The following is a 16090-nucleotide window of genomic DNA, read 5'->3' on the forward strand; positions in this document are numbered from 1 at the left end:
TACAAAAAATATGCCTCCAGATATTTTATGCACCAAGGTGCAAAAAAAACATAAAAATAAATGAGGAACAATTGGCGGCTTGGAGAAAACTAAATATGGCCGCTAAGCACCGCGATGTCAAAGACAAAGCACGACGAGCGCAAGCATCCGAAATTACGAATAACTAATTGCTGCTGTTTTGGGGCGTAATGTATGATGTAGTCATCACTCAGGCAGAAACGGAACTGTAAGTCAGCAGTAAATTGAGCATATGAGATGTTAGACGGCATATCATGGTCACGAAGCATGCGTCATGCACAGTGCGCGTCCTGCAATTTTAAATGGGAACATGTGCATGATTTTGTTATTATATATAAGCCAAACCACACCTTTATATTCACCATTTGCTTGTGACAGAAGCAACCGCCAGTGAAATTAGGGAGCTGAGCGAGTGCGTTCATGTCGAGCATTCATGTTCGCACGATATTGTTTTCTTATTTGTCGATGCATATTGATGCTTACGTCGGTGTCAGTGACAACGACGTACGAGAGAGCATAAGGCGCGAGCTCAGGAGTTGTACCCATCTCTTTGTGTCCTTGTTCCTTACGGCGCTGAATTTTTGACAAAAACGGAAAGCCTTCCGAAGGTATAATTTGTTTATATGTCCGCCTCAAGATGCACCGCGGTTTTTTTTTTCTTTCCAGTTTTGTTTCAAAGCCCGAATTTGGTGACCAGCCATTTCGTAGACTTCATAGTTGTACCACCCGTTACGCTTTTGTACTTGTGCAGCGGTCTATAAGAAAACAAAGAAAAAAGAAAAAGAGAAAAAAGAAAAGAACGGACAGTTAGAAATTTTTAAAAATTCGAAAGCGAACAAAAAAATTTAGAGGACGCTTAAGCTTCGCCTTTAAGAGTGGAACGCGATAGCGTTCAAAGGCCGCTTACTGCTTTTTATGCTTCTCGGCAACTGCAGCTTATGTAACAGAAACGCTTACCGGGAAAAGCTGGCTGCGAACGCTATGCACTAAGGCGAGCTTCCCGGTAGAAACGTGGCCTCTTGCGTGGGTCGATCTCCTATTATTGTTACGCGCTTTTAATATTTCACTCTAAGAGCTAACATAAATGATATGCGCTGTCGGTGTTCTTTTTTTTTTTCATTTTACATTTGTTCGTGGGCTGCCGTCCTAAAAATTCCGAGGAATAACTTTGCAAAGAATCAAAGACAAGGTATGAGCCACTTTGGTGGTAGAGAAGTGGTTGGATACGCATGGTTCGAAATTCGGTTCGAACTTCGTTTTGCCGAGGCGACGTCCGACGCCGCGGAAGCCGTCGCGGCGCGCCGACGCCGGCTTTTCTGTGACACTGGCTCCTTAACGCTTTAGCGTTAAAAACGTTCTCTCTCTCAAACGTCAGTAAGAAAGAGTGCAAAAAGAACGTGACATCAACGGCACGCCCGACATGTTGAGAGCAGCATTCCGGGCAGGTTTGTAATCCATTACGTCCGTTTTTTTTTTTTTTGCGCGATAATACTTGAGTAACCCGACATGTTCTTTCTATTGTTTCTGCAGTCACCTCGTGTTTCTTTAACCATAAATATTGTGACAGAAAATGAGAGAGAGAGAGAGAGGGAGAGAGAGAGACTGAGGGGAATAAACTTGGAAGGCACCTACAAGTACCATTATAAGGCCCCTATCTCTTCTGGTCCATTCATGCTTGGCCCTCTTATCACGCGACGATTTGTTCCAAGCCGCTCCCAGCGCTAAAACGTCGACGCGAGCACTCAGCGCCTCTGTACGTTCAAAGCTAGCAGAATGAACGTGTCAGCTTATCCCATTGGAATGCCGCCATGAACTATTGTCGCAGCGAAAGTCGGTCAAGGCTCTGTTGACCTTTTTACGTGACCGTGGCCTACAAGAAAGACTATAATAATCACATTCCGTCGCTGTTCATATTTTTTTCACGCTTTTATTTTTGTCACGCTCTTCTTTCCGTCTTTACTTCCCCTTTCCCTTCCCCTGGTGCAGGGTAGCAAACCGGAGGTTTTAACTCTGGTTGACCTCCCTGCTTTCCTCTCCATTTGCATCTATCTATCTATCTATCTATCTATCTATCTATCTATCTATCTATCTATCTATCTATCTATCTATCTATCTATCTATCTATCTATCTATCTATCTATCTATCTATCTATCTATCTATCTATCTATCTATCTATCTATCTACCTATCTACCTATCTATCTATCTATCTATCTATCTATCTATCTATCTATCTATCTATCTATCTATCTATCTATCTATCTATCTATTTATCTATCTATCTATCTATCTGTCTGTGTGTCTGTCTGTCTGTCTGTCTGTCTGTCTGTCTGTCTGTCTGTCTGTCTGTCTGTCTGTCTGTCTGTCTGTCTGTCTGTCTGTCTGTCTCTCTCTCTCTCTCTCTCTCTCTCTCTCTCTCTCTCTCAGCTTATCCCGTCGTTTCGTACGCACATTTCATTCGTTCGCAGCCGGTTGCATGCACGAGGAAGCAAGGACTACAAACTGGGCAAGTCAGAGAAAGCAAGCCAGCCAGCTGTTCTCTTATTTCTTCAGACGTCGTCGATACTTTTTTGACTTTGTGAATCTTCCGCCCCTTTCTAAAGGCCACGGTGGACCGATGGCCGCGAAACTCTGCTACTGAACACTAACCCCCCGTATTAAGAAATGCATCTTAACTTGTCGGCCATGCTTGACTTGATTTAAATGACGCCTGTCGTGAACGCACCAAAGGAAACGCAATGAGCGTCTTAGGCGCGTTCACATCAGGCGTCATTTAAATCAAGTCAAGCGCGGACTTCATTAAGATGCTTTTCTGAATACGGGGGTAAGACAAAGGCAGAATTCCCTCGCACAAGTGTCCTTGAGCCACTGCCTGCAGGCGACCACAATGTTTACGTTATAGCAGATTGACGGCCCCGGTAAGGGTTTGTGTCCTGCAAGTCGATCCCCGAGCGGTGAGCAATCTTTTAACTGCGAAGCTGTCATTCTGACATGCCTGTACATTGTTTGTTTTGTAGCTTCATGCCATCCTTACGGCCGGAAGCAAATTTGCCGTTCCATTTCAGCAATGTGCATTTTACCGACAAATATAGACATCCAACAAATATCAATAAATGTACGGAAGGCGAGGGAAGAAAAAAGAATATTTCTTGGCCGCGGACACTTGGTGTCAAAACGCTGGCGGGAGGAAGAGCGGCGGCAGCAGCAGCGAGCGAGTCGCCCTTCGTGCTTCCTCTTGCTTCAACGCGAACTAAGCCGCGAGAACACAACTCACACGAAGCCATCAGCCCTTGGGAGCGTATATCCTGTACCCACCACAGATAGCTAGCTTTCAAAATAGGGCCCGCGCGGCCGCGCCATATGCGGCCGCCACCGGAGTATAGAACAACCCCTGCACCCTTGCGCGCGATGGAAGACGGCACGCTTCCGACCCGCCTTCCGCCCTTGCACACGCGAGATCGAGCCACCATACTTCTCGGGTAACCCTTGCACGCTTTCAGTCGCACCGACAGCACACGGCGCGCGGCCGCGATGTTATCGTTCTTGGACTTTAAACGTAGCGTCATGGCGACGGGTACGACGACAAAGGCTACGAGAGTTCGCCAGGAGTGCCCATATAACTGCTATGCCAATAAAGGTATTGACAGGGACGTTAACCAGATGAACGTCCGGTTTGCCAACCGGCTCAGGAGGAGGAGGGAAAAGTCGCCCGAAAGGCGAAGCTGCGATTAGGTTTAGTAGTTTTGTTACCTGCGTAAACTGCTGTAAACATTGCTTACTAAATAACTCAACAAGCACGGTGTCACACTCGCATAGGCAAACATTAACACATCTCGCTCGACGGCCGCGGACGTTCGCTGTCAAAACACTGGCGTGAGGAAGAGCGGCTGCGGCAGCGAGAGAGTTGCCCTTCGTGCTGCCTCTCGCTTCAACGCGAACCAGGCACGCGAAAGTACAGCGCACACGAAGTCATTAGATATATTTGGGGTCGTCTATCCTTCGAATCTACCACCGATTTCCTCAATAACAGGACTCGCGCGGCCGGGCTCGGCCGCGCCATGTGCAGGCGTGGCTGGAGCAGAAGCGGAGAAGTGCGCAAACCGTCCCCTCTACCGCTTCCTATAGCGCGCGCGTATATCCTAACTTCCCCCTCTTGCGCGCATTAAATGTCGGCGCACGCCCTCCCAGCCTTCCTCCCTTGCGTGCCTAAGAAGACGCCGCAGCACCAAGCCACCATCTTGCTCGGCTCGCCATCGCATGCTTTCCCTCGCACCTACAGCACACCGTGCATAACCGCGACCTCACGGCGACGCCGATGACGACGGCGGAAATTCGCCTGAAGTGTTTATGTACTTGCCATCGCAGTAAGAAGAGGACTGAAAAAAGTGCTGAGATTACAGGAAAATGATGCTGCCTCCTAAGTGCAGAGAACCTTAGCGTGCGTGGGAAGTCTTCACGGTGCCTTTACTGCACGTATGGCCTTCAACCAGCACTCTTTGCAAACAATCTGTCTTTATACGTACCTGGTAATCCTTCTTTCACGTATGATTTATCAAAATTTTTTTGCAATCTCAGTTCCTATATACATTTAAGGCCAGACTTTTAAAGCTAAACCCCATGAGCGCGATTTTGGGCGCGACAGCGATGAGCGACGGCTTCGAGCGACGGATCGGGCCGTCGCGTGAACAGATCGATCGGTCTTGTACTTCCGATTGTCGCACGGAACGAGCAAACGATTTAATTTTTACACGTGCAAGGATAAGAACCTACTGGAAGACGTTCAGAAATATTGTATGCTGCTTTTTATAGTAAAACACATCAACTTAAGTTAATAAGGCACGCGTCACGCTAGTTTCGGCGCCTATATTGCTGCCCTCATACCGGAAACACTGGGGAGACGTCGCTCGAAGTCATCGCTCGCATGGGGTATGACTTGTAAGCGACGAGCGAACGCGACAACCACCTCCATCGCGTCGCTTATCGCTGTCGCGTGCAAGATCGCTTGCATGGAGTTTATACTTTATTCCCAGCGAGGCTATCTTTGAAGCCGTTACCTTATGTGTACGGATTTAAGTAACTAATGGTACATATGTCATGTCACTTTAGGTAAGTTAGGTAAATTACACGTCGTCCTACTCCCCAGTTCCTCTTCTCACCCCCACGCTCTTTTCTGGCAACTATGAAAATTTTAAAAGCCTAATCCGATTGTTTGGCGCCTTCTAACGTCAGCGCGGCTTCGCTTACGAACTGTAGATCATATCAGCAGTGAGGACAGAGACGTCGTAAACACTACCGCTATGGGCTCCCCAGTCACGTGTTTACACATGGCATCGCGAAAAGAAACCTGCTTTCGTCAAACGTTAAATGCAGAAAAAAAAACATACAGCCGGCATACACACTTAAGAAGCTCAGCGCAATGTTTCAGACTTAAGGGCTCCCAGGACGGCAATAATAAGCGAGGACCAAGATCAAATTAGAGCCCAGGAGCTCGAAAAAGCTCACTCCAAGTGAGATCTCGGGATTCTAAGACAGCAATCTCCTCTAATGCCAAATAAAACTCTGTGAAACCGCAATATATGTGCTGGCTGTGAACGCGCTTATCTCCGAGACCTATTCGCTTCTTTTGAACGTGGTGCCGTTACCGCATTATTGTGAAGGAGTCACCGTGCTGGCAGTCGCTGTTATCATAGTCACAAGTAGTTACTATTTATGAAAGGTGTTAGAGCGGAGCTTCCTACAAAATTAGCGTGCCCGGGAGCCTCATGCGCGTTTGTGCGTTCCTAGCGTCTTAGTCTCGCAAGCACTTAAAGCACTTCGAAAAGAACCTCAAGGGCTAAGCGTTATATTCTTCATCACATGCCAAACCTCGTTAGAAGTGAAAAAGGCTACAAATAAACCGCGTACACTATAGTGCGATGAGAGGCGGCGTTCTTAAAGTGTATTGGGAAGGCCCGTAGGCCAGAGGAATTTTAGTAACGCGAATAGGGCCTTCAGCGCGGATGTTCTTTGGGAGACCTGGCCTAAAGGTTTTAGTTCTGAGGGTGGACGACTGTCCAATGGGTCCAGCACTCTGCATATCACTTGTCTCTCGGCACTATAGCACGGGCCGAGACAGATAGTGTGCGAGCGTCTCTTTACGGCTGCATGTGTCGCAGGTGGGGCTGTTGGTCATTCCAATAACGAAGGCGTCGGAGTTCGTAAGTACAACGCCTAGTTACAAACGTCTCTCTTTCCCCCTCTTGCGCCCCTTCCACTCTCTTTCTCGTTTTATCTTCCTGCTCCTTCCCCTCCTGTAGGGTAGCCAACCGGAACTACCTCTGGTTAACTTACCTGCCTTTCTATACATAATTTTTCTCTCTTTCCCTAACTCTCTCTCTCTCTCTCTCTCTGAAAAAGACTAGAAGGAGAGTGCTATACCTCACCCACCATAGTTTCTGGTGAGGCGCCGTTGGCAGTTCCCTTAGTAAAGACATATCGAACCTTGGGTTACAAACCATTCGTTTAAATTGAGCGAATATCGCTATTTTACCTATGATAAGCGATTTTACACGTTGTTTTGTTTTTTGTTTTTTTGCCAATAACAAACCCAAATGTTGGAAAGCGTAGTGCCTCTCGTGACCACTTTTAGTTGTCACTTCAATAAACAGCTGTAACGCAGTGCATAGCGCGAGATGAGCTGAGTGAACGTACACCACTTTACCGACGTGGGAACTGTAACGAAAACTATAACACTTTGCTTGCCCCTTCATTTAGAGTAGCATTTTATGGATCGCCAAAAAAGGTGACATTAGTAGAAAACTTGGTTCAGTATATAATAGGAAAGAGCACAATAATACCAATCTACGAGGCATGTCAGCCTGCTTTTAACATTATTATCAGGAGTAGAACTACCCCACAAGGAGTGCTGCACAGCTGCTGTTTCCATGCAGCTGTGGCTTTCATTACATGGAGCAATAATGAGTTACTTAATAAACGGGACGTACAAGACGATGGCCGTTCCGCAAAGTCTGTTGTATTGCTAGTATTATAGCTTCCGCAATAACATAGTGTTTTGGACCTTCTTGATAACACACACACACATGTTTGATAGACATGTGCTGAAAGTATTAGTTGTCTAGAGAGATTCAGTGAGCGGAGAAACAAGAAACATAATTGACATAAAAATGACTGCTTGCAAGAAATCTTGCACAGAAGTACATTTCATCGCGCACTTTTATGAGAACAAGAAACAAGATACAAGAAAAAAGCCACCCTCAAATTAGGCAAACAATACCTACCAGTGTCTCCGAGCTGGGTGTGTATTCTCGGCTCCCAACCCGACTCACGCGAGAAAAGGCTCTCAGTTGTACAAGGCAACGTCGTACCCGGGTCTCGCTAATATAGCGCCTCGGCGATGTGTAAGAGCAGCGCAAGTGCGAAAGTGCCAAGAGGTGAGACCCTATCTGCTGACTATGCGAAGAAGCAAGCAGAGTGCTAGGTCGAAAGAGCCTTATAAAACGCCACATACGCTAAGAAAACGCCACAATAGAAGTGCGCAGACGTGTGGAAAGGCACTGGCCGCGTGCGAACCAGTCATTCCGACGGCGCTTGGAAACAAATGGTACTATTTATGCTGAGACTTCGCTATGCCGCCACGCCCCCCTCGCCCCAAGCATTTATGCCCACCTTTCGTTGGTCTTCGCCGGTGGAGAAAGCGTCTTGCTACTTGTGACTTTCTTCTTTAAGGCTCATCGTTCCTTCTGCTTTTGACACATTTTTCAGGACTACCCATGCCGCTGCTTTAACTGTAAATTATATTGGATGCTTTTATTTTGGTATACCTCTAGATTTATGCGTTTGCTCTATATTTGAATCTAGTTTACGTGTGCGCAGAATGATTTTGTTGCGATAGCAATTATAGGGACACTCCAGGTGCATTTTTGCCGCCGCCGTCGCTGTCCCCGTGATGCTCCGTATAGAGTTCAAATGCGACAACATCGTCGGCGTCCGCCGTATGCTGTATGTGCGAATAAAAGCGTGCGAAGGTGAGCCGAGGGTGATGGGTCAATCTTGTACGCAAGGGACGAATGCGTGGAAGAAGCGCGCCGCCTTCTTTCGTGCAAGGGGACGTAAGCGGGCAGAGGGGCTTTTACTGCAGCAGCTGTTGCGTATGGCACGGCCGCACGCAGCCGCGCGAGCCAATCCTTGAAAGCGATCTGCGATGGGGACAGAGTGCGCCGAGTGGTGATAGCTCTGTGTGCGCGGTTTCCTCACCGCTTAGTTCGTGCTGAAGCGTGAGGCAGCACGAAGGTCAATTCAGTCGCTGCTGCTGCCGCGCTTCCTCACTCTAGCGTTCTTACAGCGAGTTTCCGCGGTCATGGTGTGAGATGCTTTCATGCTTGCTTTTTGCGACCGTGACACCATGCTTGTTAATTTAGCTCATAAGCGAATGTTTTCAAGTTATACGGCCGATAAACTACGTTCTTCTTATAGCTATCTACTAATTTTCTATCGTAATCGATGCTTCGCCTTTCCGGCGAAACTGTGACTTTTATTACACCAGCTTAGATGACGTAAAGAGGTTACGGAAGCCAAGAATTAGGGGTCGAATTTTCAAATCTTCTCGTTCATGAGTGCTCTTTGGCATTGGACAATCACCTTTGCTAATCGTTATGTCCAGCACCAGGATTGGCTGGTATGGGCTCTTACGAACAGTGCATGCGCAAGAGCATTTTGTGAATATGCGCGCTGAGCTGCATAGAGAAAACGGCGTCGGTTCAGAGATGTTTTACTACCGATATAATGCATGCAGTTTCTACTCTTCATGCCTATTTAACCGAGAAGAACCGGGTCACATGTGCGATGCCCATATGCGTTGGAGAATGCTGGCAGTTGCGGCACTGTACCAGCATAGGCACCTTGTGTAGACAAAATAATGAGCGTGACTCGGGCTGGTTGGTGAATGATTCGTAGTGTCTAGCGTCCCTAATTTTAGTGTCCCTCTATTCTATATTGAGAGGCTCCATAGGGGAAAGCTCCACATCACTACTGATCACGTGGGGCTATCTGTCGAGAACCGCGCCAGGACTCTGACCAGCGACGTCGTGTTCAGCAGAACAAGACTATCGCCACCCGCGGTGGTACGCCATGACTTGCCGTTGCGCTGATGTGCTCAATGTCAGCGGGTTTGAATGCAGGTTCGAAAACTATATCTATCCACTGAGCCACCGCGGCGGGTGTATTTCAGACAGCCATTCCTTCAGTCTTCGTTCAGGGCAGCTGAAAGAGAGAGAGAGAGAGAGACACAAGAGATTCGAAAGACAGGGAGGATAACCGGTAGATATCCAGTTTGCTACCCCGCACCGGGGAAGGAGCAAGGTTAGACAGGAAGATGTTTAAAGAAACTATGCTCGGGGCGAAAGAAGCAGAGCTGTGCATAGCAGCTTCAAAGGGATTTTTCAAAACTAGGAAGGCCCTGCTGAAACAAGATTGATCGACGGCCAGCCGCAGAAGCTGACCGATCCTGAATCAACTTCCTCGCAATTCGGCGAGAGGGCCAAGCTGCAGCAAAGCTGAAAGTCAATCTGGATTCACAGCGTGCTTCAAATTCCTATGGTGACCGCGCGGGAGAGAAAGACACATAAAAAAGAAACAGGCGAAAAAAAATACAACCAAACGAATGTTCAGTTCACTCTCGGTGCTATTAGAAAGATATAAATGTTTGTACAGATTAGAAAGAAATAGAAGGAAGAACACTGCGAGCACGCGTGAAGGGGCTCGTTGACTGGAGAGAGAGAGAGAGAGAGAGAGAGAACCCGGAGAAAGTGAGAGAGAGGGAGAGAGGGAGCTCTTCGATGAGAACTCGAGAGCTTTGCCCGGCGGCAGGCTTGACACCTTTGGGCAGTAAGTTTTCAGACTGCCCGAGGCAGGGTGGGTGGCAATAAAATCTCCAAGCATAGAGCCTCGGTTGAGCTGAACAACTGCAGCAGCACCTTCGTTACTTATGGAGCTGCAGTCTTTTCAGTATTATTATTATTATTCCATACACTTGCCGCAGGTCATAGGTAGTAAAAGAAAAATTCGGCAAACAAAATTCCACGCATATGGGGCAATCAGTGACAGGCAAAGTATTCGATGTTTACTGGATGTTTTCAGTTCTCTTTCTTTCTTTATACGTGAGTCATCCAATAAAAGCATAGCGATGCTCGCATAACTTTATTTCTGAAAATTGCTCATTGGCCCTTTTATGCCTTTCTATATGCATGGTCCCCAGTAAGTGAAATACACGCGTCCTGCCGTTTCTACCACGCCTTGGTAACACGAGTAAATGCATTTTTTTTACACCTACTTCGAAATCACCTCCAATATCTCATCTGTACCTTGTTTCGCGCCAAAGCAATGTTCATTTTTTGCCGTATGCCACATAAAAAGTCCAAGAGTGACACATCTGGACTGTAAAATAGGAAACGCAAAAAAATTACGGCAGAACTCATCTCACGATGACTGTCCATGGTAATGCAATTAGCATTCGAGAAATGTAGCGACTCACCGTATTTCTGTGGTCACGTTTATTCAACGTATGCAGTGGTCATTCTGAGACATCCGTTATTCCGGCTGTGCGCGACATATTCCGGTATTCTCCCACTTTGCTATGGCACTCGCTTGCCAAAGTTGCCCATGAGCCTGATGGCTTGACGACTGTGCAACGTCGACTCAGTGGTGACGACGATGGAACGGCGAAGACGGAGTGACGTCGGCGGAATCCCCAAGGTCGTACGACGAGGACAGCATGGCGACAATGAGATAACGATTCCTAAATGATGACGACTGTATAAAGATGACAGCGTGACGATGTCGATATGAGAAAAATGTATTGACGACGAGTGATAATGACCATGGCGTGAGGTCGATGGTATGAGATAACCGGATGACGAAGTTGGAACGACAGTGACGGCACAGCCACGAAGGCACTACGAAGACAGTATGACAACGCTTGCACGATAGGCAATGTCTGACGATGACGCAATAATGACGATGGCACAGCAACGGCGGGATAATCGAGATTGAATGACGACAGCCCAATTATGATGGAATAACGAAGAAGGAATGACATCGATGGGTCGACGTAATTCCTTCAGTTACGTAATCCCATTGTCGTGAAGGCGTAGTACTGACGACAATGGGGATGACGTTACCGAGGTGATGACGATGGTAAAACGAATTCGTGGTGACGAAGGCGTGATGAAAGCCGCATGGCAATACTGGAGGGATGACGATGGCATGACCAGGACGACACGATGACCACGGTATGACAGCGGATGCATAATTGCGATTGTTTGACGACTCCGTAATGACGACCATGGCATGAGAACCACGGCATTCTAATGACATTTAAAGAAATGACATGAAGTAGAACAAGACATGAAACTACGCGTGGAAATGCACTGGAGACATTTTTATAAGTATGTGTCAGAAGAGGGCTTGAATCAAGTTATCTAGGTGTGTCATAAACGATGGAACGCGCGCGTGCATTTTTCTCACTCTGGAGCATATTGGAAAGTAATAATAATGTCGGATAATAATTTTCAGAAATTAAGAATTTCCGACCACTGATCTGAGTTTTCATTGAATAACTCATACATGTGAAAGGTCCTCGCTCAATGCTTGCTTCATCCCTGTAGGCATCTTTAGTTCTTCAGAAAACCGATGAGGAAACTGACTTTCTGACAGTTTTTGCTAAGTATCCAAATGAGCATACGAATTTGGTGATCTTCGAAAGCAAATTAACGTGTTCACCAACATCAGCGGTCCCGTCTACGAACGACCAGTCAGTGTTTTCAAGATAATGGTATAAGGCTATGTACGTAGTTTCCAAGAAAAGATACGATATTACGCGGCTCCGTTTTGTCATCGGAATGTCTGCCGCGTTTCTGTGCTGCCATACCTGAGAAAACCATTAAAAAAAAGGTCGAACTTGTCCGGCGCGACAAGACGAACGTCGCCACACATGAGGGAAACAGTATGAAGATTCGCGAGACAAAGATTTAAAACGTTGCCGCAGCACTTCTATGTGATGCAAGTTTAGCTGCTGCAGGAAACCAAGGTGTCACATTTTTTATAAACGTAAATTCAATTCGGGACGACAGTATTGTCAGTCTATGAAATTCCAGATATATTAAAGTTACCAATAATTAACGCCTTGTGGTTATTATGCGAAACTATGACGGTTTCAATTAATGCCAGGCGCGACCAAATGCTGCAAATGTTATATCCAGTGCTACATATAGGGCACCAAGCAACAGCCATTCACCACCTGAACGGCGCCTGTCTATCTCAAGAGGCTCATGATCGTCTTTTAGATCAAAGCGACGGACGCATTCTATCGCACTTGCAGCAGCGATAAGGCTCCCGCCACCGTTCTACTTCCTGAAGGAAGAATATCGATGCCTACGAGAGACCTTAGAGGACGGAGGAAAATGCAATCTTCAGGCTAGTTCAGGAAAGAGCTAGGTTTAACTTTAAGCTATACTAATTACAGGGTAAGCAGCAGAATAAATAAATAAATAATGATAAACCTACATTTAGTAAATTAATTGGCCATCACTAGTGACCACGAGAGTGACAGCAACTTATGAACTGTGAAGGACACCGAAATCTCAATAAACGAGAGTTTTCGCACCATGACCTCACCGAAATGCGGCCGCGGGGGCTGGCATTGGCACCTGCACTTAAATGTTGCCCTACAAGATTTCATCGTCACTTTTCCGCACCCTAAAAAAAAAATTGACAAGATAATAGTTTTGCGGAAGACGTGCCAAAGTACCATTTTCATCCTTTCGCACTTTAATCTGCGCAATTTGCCGCGGTTGAGAATACCAGTTCGTTGCAATGAAACAAAAAATAGAACGGGATAGAGAAAAAGCGATAAGTCAGCAGCTCTTCCTTTCGCGAACGAACCCAGGACACCTCTGACGCTTGATCCTCTGGCAATTCTCTAAAGCGAGCCCAATCTCCGCAGCTTTAGCTTTCGTCTACAGACTCTTGCTTTCTCTTTCTTCTTTCATTCTCGATATGCCTGCACTATATCCCTCGTTTACTTCGCTTCTATCTTCATTTATGGATTATTGTCACTTGCTCTTTGAGGTCCGTACATCGGCGCAACAGTTCCTCTTGCAACCTCCTGCGGTTATCTTTGTGTCTGCACATAGCCTTTTGCTTTTGGGCGTGCGACTGCCGAGAGAAATACACTCTAGAGAGGAAAATAACGATAAACGGAGAGAAAGAAAACGTGGCGTATATGCTCAACAGGAGGCGATGATTTTTTTTTTTTCACGACCTGGAACTTGTTCCGGGACCCGAACAACTCATCACTATTACTTCGCCAGTGACGCCATTCATTGACGCCACGTTGCGCGAAAGGGTCAGAAGTCTCGACGTCATGTTCCTAGCGTGAGAGAAGAGTAAACGAACGCCAGTGTTTTTTGATGACCAGGACAGTGTGAAATGTTCTTGCGCGTCCGTGAATGTTGCACAACCGCCATCAGACTTAACCCGAACTCTAAATTAGAGACATCACGAGCGGTTCAATTCCCACAACCGCAGGCTGCAAGGAGAAAATATCGCAGAATTTGTAATAAAAACACATCAAGCCAATTGTTTCGCGGTTACGCCAGCCACAAGTTTATTTATTTATTGAACCTCAGCGCCCTAGGGCATTACAAAGGGATGTGGGTACATTCAATAAAGTGAGAAAAAAAAGAAACAGTAAACTTGTATAAAACTAAAAAGACAAAGAAAGGGTTACATCAATACAGTAATGTTGTCAGCGTGAATACAATAAGTTCTCAACACCATCCGCTGGAGAAGCGAAATGGTGCGAGGGCGTGTGCAAGTTAAGCATGACCACAGCTGTGCCTCTAGAGGCAGACTTTCTGTGATTCGCACGCGCGAAGGTGCACGTGTGGTTTTTCCACAGTGGACGTTGAATTATGTAACACGATTGCACGCCATTCTCTCCAACGTTTCAGAGCTGGTTGCCAACTTCAGTTTTCCGCCCCCTTCTTGCAATTGTTCCTAGTACCAGCGCTCTTCTGCTTTATTTTGACCTGATGTCATTGCGATGATTTCGGCTCACTTCCTGCTCGTCCGTCTGAAAGAAAGAGGACGTCCTATTTCCGGACTGTCTGGGACTGTTGGCGTATTCTCGCCAAGTTCGCGTCCTTCTTTTGCTTAGTTTGTATTGTTTGACGGTCCATGCTGCATGTTCGAAAAAAAATACGCCTTTTGTTTTGTTTTGTTGGAGTATATAAGAAGCGTAATTCTCCCATTAAGCTTGCGGAAGTGTCGCGTGGAGTAAAGACTTGGTTTACTTCTTCTCGTAGAAGATCAAGTGGTTCATTAGATTGAGCCATTCCTCAATAGTCCATTGCAAGGGACAAAGCGGAATCTACCTCGATCTCAGTTGTTCGCCTTTTGTTTTTATACAGAAGTAAACCAACGAAATCATTCAAATTAGCACCCCCCTTCCGTTATTTTTTTTTCTTTTGACGAAGATTTATATTACGGTAGCATCGTAAATGTCGCGTCAGGTAATTGGCTTTCTTCGTTCCGATCGTTCAGGTCACATTACGACTAGTCGATAAATTTCTCGACTCTCTTCTGAGGGAGAATGGAGGAAGAGGAGAACGTCACAAGAGGGCCCCGACTGATTGAGTTTTTTGTGCATACTTTGTTTCCCGTAAGTTCGGTCGCAAACGTTTGTTCTCATTGAAAGAGGCTGTGCTCTCACGCTAGTGTCAGTTCGACTTCAGTCTGAAACACAAAAGGCGAAAGAAAGTGGATACACGCGGTGTCTAATTGGCACACTACGTGGGGAGAATTCCAGTTGGCGCGATTCTGTGTGATACGTTCGAGGCCAAGCAAGGGGCAAACACAGACACACACAAACACACACACAAAAGCACGATATCTAGGCAGAACTGCAGATGTCTTGTGTGTGTACGTGTTTCGTTGGGTTTAAGTTGCCCGGTGCTCGAACACTCCGAAATTCAGCTGCGTTTCCCTCAGCAGCATCAAGGAGGCCAGAACCGCTGAGCCCAAGACTGATTACTGTGACGTCATTACACGCTGCCATTAGCGCTTAGCTTCCTCCGCCTTAGTCGTAGCTCGACATAGGGCACGGTACAAGTCACAGGAGCATTTATACCGTGGCGAATTGGGAGCGTTCGTAAATCAAAGCTTCTTTTTGTTTGTCTCGACTCGACGCACCCATGCGAAATTTTCACAGCGCAGTAGGTTAGTACTGGTGGAGGTACTTATGTACGTATTGTGTAACTGTTAGCATTTTACTCGCTGTAAATAATGGAGTAGGGGAGTGATTCATTATTTAGAGCTATAATGTCTGCTCGCTATATATTTTCAGCGACACCAAGTTACCTAACGCGCTCTGCCATTAGAATTTTCCTGTGTATGTAGATCTCAGCGCGCCTGGCCTGGTGTGGTTGAAAACGAAGCGAGAACGAGAGCACACAATGGTGTTTGCTTCGTGTGCATTGCGTGCTTTTATTGCCAGTGTTTGGTCATCTTGAAAACGCTCTATAAGAGTATCAGAAAATAATAGAGCAGCCTTATCCGTCGTGTTCATCTTTGCCTATGTGTGCTCATTGAAATCGCAAAACGATGATAAAATTCTGAGGTTTCACTCGGTAACTAAGGTACTAAAAAACGCACGTTGTAAACTTGCTCTGAATTAATACTAGCCTGTTTTTTCTCCTGTTGGCTCTGTAGCTAACAAGCTTGCGTAATGCTCCAGTACCGCTCATACCTTGCTTAAGAACTAACCGCGGCAAAATACGGTTACCCTTTAGAACACGTGGCGCAGAGACGAGTGCTTAGGGCCAAAAGCACTCTACACTGGCGTCGTCCCTTACCGTGTTACGAACGCTCACTGAACCATGGGCCACTTATCCGAAGATTGATCACCATCGCGTCTGCCTGCTTCTCTTTTCACGTCGCTTCCAAAGCTCAGCTAGGCCAACGGGGCATGAACCACTTCCGAAAAACGAACCGCCTCACTGTCCCTCAGTCCTTTCTAT

This window comes from Dermacentor variabilis, chromosome 6 (genome assembly GCF_050947875.1).
Source record: "Dermacentor variabilis isolate Ectoservices chromosome 6, ASM5094787v1, whole genome shotgun sequence".
In the NCBI taxonomy this organism is placed as follows: Eukaryota; Metazoa; Arthropoda; class Arachnida; order Ixodida; family Ixodidae; genus Dermacentor; species Dermacentor variabilis.